The sequence below is a fragment of the Chiloscyllium plagiosum genome, unplaced genomic scaffold (genome assembly GCF_037043375.1).
Source record: "Chiloscyllium plagiosum isolate Xiang-an unplaced genomic scaffold, Cpla_swu_hap1 HiC_scaffold_40, whole genome shotgun sequence".
NCBI classification, from domain to species: domain Eukaryota; kingdom Metazoa; phylum Chordata; class Chondrichthyes; order Orectolobiformes; family Hemiscylliidae; genus Chiloscyllium; species Chiloscyllium plagiosum.
Window position 1 is genome coordinate 34,525,254 of NW_028270178.1, and position 7,592 is coordinate 34,532,845.

A 7,592-nucleotide genomic window follows, 5' to 3' on the forward strand; every position below is an offset into this window, starting at 1 on the left:
TTTTCATTCCAGCGTTGCAATAATTTAATGTTTTTTTCTGTCCTGTCCTTCTCCAATCCCTGATAAGATCTGCACACACACACACACCATTTTAATCCTGTTGACTGCTACAGTATGCAAAATTGATATGTTTTTTTTTATCTCCGAATTTCAAAACCGCTTATCAATGTTAGGTATGTTACCCCCAAACGCCCTGTATGGTCACAGCAAATTTTTCTCACTTCCTGACTTCAAACAATGGCAACGCATGGCATCACAAGAACTGTCCTCCTGATTTTTGGCTGTATGGTCATGTTAACATTCTGTGAAGTGGATTTTTTTTATCCAGAAGCGTCAAATGGAACAATGATTGACGGTGATTGCCATTCTAAGAAAACATGAATGTTTGACAGAAGACAAAACAGGGCAGCACATACACAATTAATGGTAGAGCCCTCGATCAGAGAGACCAAAGGTTGCAATTGTCTGGTTCCTTGACAGTAGCATGACTGGTCGACCGTTTGGGATAGTGTAGTCGGAACATCATATTATGGCTGTACAAGTCATTGGTGATCCCATGATTGGAGCATTGCATCGCATTCTGTTTTGCTCTGTCTCACACTCTCACGGTTGTTTTCATGTTTTCTATCAGTCTCACTCACCCTCTTGCTGTCTCACTGTCTCTCACTGTCCTTCTCCTCTCTTGGTCTCTCAGCCTCTCACTGCCTTTCGCATCTCTAGCTCTGTTAGTCTCTCACTGCCCTCTCATTTCTCGCTCTCTCTTACAGCCTCTTGCTCTCTCCCTGTCTATCCCTCTCCCCCTTCTCTCAGCCTCTTGGAAACCCTCACCTCTCTTCCTGTCTCTCTCAGAGCTTCTTACTCTCTCGGTCTCAGTCTCTCCCTGTCTCAGCCTATCGCTGCCCTTCACCTTATCTCTCTCACCCTCCCGTCCGGTCTCTGAATGGCCTGCTTCTGCATTGTCGGGTATCTATGATGAGCACACTGTATCTGTATCTCTCTCACACATAAACACAATCGTTCACCATTAACAATCTCCCTGAGCTGTGACCACATTGGTTGGCAGAGAGTCTCGACGGGGTGTTTGGCTTACTTCTCCTACATGTTGTGACCCCAATGGTTAAACTCGCTAGGAATATAAATGCAGAATGTAGGAGCTTCTGAAAGCATGTGAAGACAATGTGCGTTCTTTCCGATCCAAAATTACACCATACGATTCAAGGAAATAGCAGTGCAATTAAACAACTCATTTAGCTCTATCTTTACACAAGACGATGCAAATAAATGCCAGTGAACCGAAGGGCACTAATGTAGGTGAGAATTGAAGACAATTAACATTAGTTTACCAAAGTTCTGGAGAAATCCATTCAAATTAATCCAGGAGCTAGGAGATTAATTGAAAATTCATGCCGCTGAAGTGGATGTGTGTTTGTGTGGTGTGTGTGTGTGTGTGTGTGTGTGTGTGTGTGTGTGTGTGTGTGTGTGTGTGTGTGTGTGTGTGTGTGTGTGTGTGTGTGTGTGTGTGTGTGTGTGTGTGTGTGTATGTGTGTGTGTGTGTGTGTGTGTGTGTGTGTGTGTGTGTGTGCACGCGCATGTTTGGTGGAGTATTGGTTGGGATGTGGGCTTTGTGGAATGTGATGTATTGAAGTTGAAATCGCCACGTGTTGTTGTTACCTTCCCAAAATCTGCAGATTCTGAAGAATGGAGCACCCTGGCAGATTAGAGGGTCACAGTGCCACTCTAATATCTTAAAAAATGCAGAATGGAGAAAACCATGACACACAGACTGTTTAACATGAAACATCGCGAAAATGTTGAAGTTACTATGAGAATGACGTCAACACACACTGATGAAAGTGAAATCATATTTTACAAACATACAGGAATTCCTTGAAGATAACCTCAGAGTGTGGTAAGGGACATGGAGTGGATGTAGTGCATTTAGATTTTTTGAGACTATTTCATAAAGTCTCATGTCAAAGGTTAATTTTGCAATATTAAAGCAATTGGTATACAGGCAGTATTCTGCAATGGATTGAGAATTTATCAGTGTCAGAAAGCAGAATGTATATTTTTTGAACCGGAAAACAATGAGCATTGGTCTTCCATGCGGATCAGTGTTTTGATTCCGGCTATTCACGATAGCTTTAGTGATTTCTTTTCCCATTCATGGCATGTACTTCCTGGAGCATGTCTCTGGACTGTTATCAGCCGTTTTGTTCATTCAGTAACTGGATAATTAATGTGATGGGATACTTCATCATCTCCTGGTCTTGCTGTCTGAACTGGGATTGGGTTGCCATATAAACAAATATATTTGTGCAGCAATTTAAATTCGCCAGTGAAAGGCCAGCCGTCACAAATATATGTTCTGTATTGTTGCAAAGTCTTAGATGTTTTCCTCGAATGTTATAGTAAAATAATTCCATAACATGCACTGACCAGAGAATTATGAAGGTGCCGGATATGGTGAAAAGTAAAATCACAGACTTTCTTCTGCCCTTCATCTCTGGGTCACTGGGAATCTCTCCTTTGTTCTGACCCTGCAGTCTCTGATGGACGACTACTAACGAAAATGTGTCTTAATGTCAGAGCACTGATCAACAAAATTGAAGCAAATGGAAACAATGGAGATAAAACCCTATCAAACAAATTAAATCCCACCTATCCAGGCTCAGTAATGCATTTTGTTTTTTGATAACAGAACCATGCTACATTGGCAATGGCCTTTTTTTTATTCATATCAAAATTAAAACCGGATTTTTTTAAAAACAGAGCGACGTGTACCATATTGAGAAAGTGATATCTGCATTTTTCTTGGTGCAATATTTCGTTTTCATGATCAGGAAGCAGATTGTAATAAATCGATTAAATCAGAAGGTGACTGTGAACCGGATAGAACAGTTCACCGCTGCATGAAGCAGAACATTGTTAACACTGCACACAGGGATGAGGTCCAGGAAATATAGGGGAAATAATAATATTTAATCTGTCACAGAATATCTTCAGTGATTCTAGCAAATAGATTTGCTGTTCCCATGTCCAGCAGGTAAAGACTGGTGCAGTTTGAGCGACCACAGTTTCCTCAGTGCATGACCACAATTCCAAGAGAATTAATTGCACAAGAAATAAGGTAACAGAAAGTGTAATTTACAGATTGAATAAATTTGTGCACAATATTCAACAGTACAGTTTAAGTACAAATAAGAAGCTCTTGGATTTAAATTAGTGTATTTTGGGTGGACAGATACTCGGAAACACATTTTATAATGGACACATTTCAGGATAGCACTTAACTAGTCTACACAGCCTCAAAACGTCAACGAATGAAGCCCCTCCACATTTTCAGTCTCCGTAAATGGTTACTGGAAACTTGCCGCATCGACATTGAGTCAGTTTCAGCCTCAAACATTCCTTGAAGATATAACCCGCCCAAGACTGGTCCTGTGACAGGATTAGAACCTGGAGAGCGTTGGAAACTACGCATGACAGGACTAGATTTGGAGATCTCACTTAGCTCAGTAACAGAATCAAACACTTTCTCTTTCGGTTCCACTAATGGATATCAGAATCCATCTCATTTTGCCCAGTATCTCATTCCCCTCAGAATCACTACGCCTGCCCTAGATCATATTTCCTTGAAGCCGTTGTGAAGAAGACTCAAACCGGACTCGAAACATTAACCCTGTTTCTTTCTACCCAGATTCTGCCAGATCTGTTGAGTTTCTCCAGTGTTCATTGAGCTGGCACGATTACACACAGTTCTGATGAGGGTACAGGTCCCTCCATGGAGCCTAATCCGTCAAGGATCCTATCTCATCGTGCAGAACTCCATCAAGTACTGTAAACCTGTTCTATCAGATTTCGGAATAAGACACTCGGTCCTTAGTAGGTGTATACCATGAGAGCACTAATGTAACAATTCACCGAATACAGCCATTTTCATCAGCCTGTTCAGACACATCTCAAAACCGGTAATACTTGAGCACAGTCCTTGTATTTCAGAGGTAAGGTCACTACCACTTTCATCATAAGAGCCTGAGCATGTCAGTGTTAGAGCACCGAGAATATTCAAAATATCTGGCATAATAAATTACATTATTTTCAAGTGTTCGTACAATGGCGACCAGTCGATCAGAATGTCACCATAAAGGACTCTTCCTTTCGGATTCATGCACGGTGTGCTGACCCCCAGGTTAAACTCGCCACCCGTTACCCCTCTCTGCTGAGGGAGGGTATGCGGTCCTTTGCGATCATGACTCCAAATATATCTCCAATCATCCACAATGGGGAATCCAAATGACTCAGCACAAAAGCGAGGCTGAACCTGTTCACAAAACCCTTCAGACAGAACTGCCAAAGGGTTGATTCATCTTGGTCTTCTCTAGCGGGCAAAGGCAGCGGCCCTGACGATATTAGAGCAATGGCATCGTTGGTATGTGCTCCAGAACTTGCGGTGCCCTGAGTCAAGCAGTTCCTGTGAAGCTACAAAACTGGCATCTACCCGAGTGAGTGGAATTTTGCACTCTTGTATCCTATACACAAAAAGGAGGAAAAAGCCAAGATGGTCAATTTCCGCCCCATCAGTCTTATCTCGAGCATCAGTAAAGTGATGGAAGTTATCATCAACAAGCAGCACCTGCTCAGCAATAACCTGCTCAGTGACGACCAGTTTGTGTTCCACTGTGGCCAGTCAACTCTTGACCTCATTACACACTTGGTTCTGACATGGAAAAAAGAAATGATACCAGAGATGGGTGAGTGTGACTCGCTTAACATCAAGACTGCATTAGGCGCAGGACAATATATATATATATTTGGAAAAAAAGCTTTCATGTATTCAATGCAACAACCGTGACTGTTTAAAGCTAAATCTAAAAATAAAATGATGAGATTAAAAATCTTGGTATGAGACAGCTGGCCATCCCCAGTTAGGCTGCTTCTCTTGTTCCAACCGTTAAAATAAACCAAGACCTCACAAATTATTTAATCTATTGACTTGCCGAGTAGACAGCTCTTCACCTCTCTCATAAACCCACAATTTTGAAACAAAAAGCACAAAATAATCTCTGACACCAACAGCCTTATCACAATGCACAGGGGTTGAATTGAAGGATTGTGAACCAACAGCAATTAAGGAACTCCGATACAGTTCCAAATCAGGATGGTGAGTGGCTTGGAGGACAACTTTCAAGGGGTTTTGTTTTCATTTATCTGCTATCTTTGTCCTCCTGGATGGTTGTGTTCTTGAGTTCATAGGTGCTTTCGCAGGAAACCTTGTTGAATTGCTGCAGTGCATCTTGTAGATAGCACACATGTCTGCTACTGAGATTCGGTGGTGGAGGCAATGGATGCTTGTGGATGTGGTGTCAGTCAAAAGTGTGCTGCTTTATTATGGATGGTGTCAAGCCTTTTTAGGGTGTTGTTGGAACTTCACCCATCCAGGCACGTGGGGATTATTCCATCACACTCCTGCTTTGTAGATGGTGGGAAATCTTATTATGGTTGGGGGCTGGGGTGGGGAATGTGCAATCAGGCGTTAAATTTCTCACTGTCGGACTCCAAATCTCTAACGTGATGTTTTTTTTCTCCAGACCCAAATGCTTCTAATTTTCAGCCTTGTATTTCACCACCCCAACTGTGGGACTCAAGATTGAAGGCTGGATCCAATTAGTCTGAGAAGCCAAACTGTGACAAACTTAGATGTGTCCAATGATGCCACCATTCTTGGAAGGGATACTATACCTGATAGTTTACAACTTCACCTACAGATTGGAGCAATTCGTCTCGTGCTTCAGATCTCGCCTTTTAATATTGCCACAATTACCATCTTGCTTTTACTTCCATCTTGTCAAATTTCTAAATGAAAGGTAAGGAGAGATAATCAGAGGGTGCGTGCATTGACTCTCTGCACAAGGTATATGATCTGTATTTTGGCTATGTTCAAATTCAAGCCATGGATTGGGAAAGGCGATGAGTTCAGGACGTGTTGTAGTGCATGGATCGAGGAGTAGAAATGAGAAAATGAATTAAACACAAATACATGCCTCTATATGGGTTGTGGGTTCTGCTGGCAGAAAATACTCTGCAGACTTAATCCTGTAAGATTGTTTAATAAACAGACGTGCAAATTTTTAAGCCATTCAAATTGGCAGCTCATCTCCGAGTCATCATCCCAATTCTTGTTCTGATGCCATAAAAAAGAGAAAGTCGCTTGGAAGCACGTTCGATCAGATTGAAATTTTCCAATCTCTTATCAACTACAACCAACCTACCTGATCTTTTGTACTTATATTAATTCCAAATTCGTTGACAATATTTCAATTCCCTCACTGGTCTTGACTCTGGCAGGCAATCCATATAATCCTTCACTTCCCACGGCCAATAAAGCTAATCTGCATATGCAATGTTACGATGGGCAATTTTGCGTGGCCAATCCAGCTAAACTCCACATCCAGGGACACTATGGAAATTTAGCATCGCGAATCCACCTCACCTGGACATGTTGAACTGTGGGAGGAAACCGAATTACCCGGGGGAAACCCACGTCGATGTGGGAGAATGTTCCACATTTCTTATTGACTTCTTTGCGCGTCTGTAAGTATGTGCGTGCACGTGAGAGTGTATGTGGGTGTGTTCCCATATCTCACTTTGACTGTATTTCTGTGTGTGGGTGTATTTGTACGTCAATGTGCATCTGTATATCTGAGGGTTTGGTTGTGTTACTGAATCCCTCTGGTTGTGGATATGTTTCTTTCTCAGCATGAGAATGTTTCTAATGAAAATTGGTCAAGTGAACCGTACAGCAGGGCACGGTGCACAGATTGCTCACAATCGTGTATTTCTGGGAACCTGGGAAAGATCAGCATGTCAGTATCTGTACCTCCTGAATGCTGAAAGGTGAACTGCTACTTGTGCTCAAAGGCCTGCATTATGAACTAAGCAGTGCTGGGGAAGACTCAATGAAAGGCTGGACACCAGCTCTTTTGTGCATGTTTGAACCAAGCATGAAAAATATAAATAATGTTTTGTATTGGACCTGCTTGTGTCTCTCTATGAATATTGTTATATATTGTATAATCAGGCCATACAAATTAGGAGTAGAATTAGACCATTTAGCCCATCGAGCCAACAGTGGCATTTAACCATGAATGGTCTGTTTCTCAGTCCCAATCTCCTGCATTCTCCCCATAACATTTGATCCCCACCCCAATCACTAATCCAAAGAACCCTGTTCTAAATATGCTCAATGTCTTCGTCTCCATAACCCTCTGTGGCAATGATTTCCACAGATTATCCATCATTACACTGAAGGAATTCATCCTCATCTCTTTTCCAGAGGTCCATCCTTCACTCTGAGGCTGTGGTCTCAGGTTCTAGTCTCTCCTACATGTGGAAACAGCTGACGAGCAGAAGGTGAAATGGGAGTATTCTTCACAAAATGAAGTACAATGCTGGTCTGATGCTTTGGAAAACTGTCTCGGGACTGATTGGAATCGATGGACTGAACCAGGTTCGAGTACTCAGCACTTCGGGATGGATCTGCAGTCACAGCGGCGGCCAGAGGAGCGGCAGCACAGAGCAGCGGCGATCAC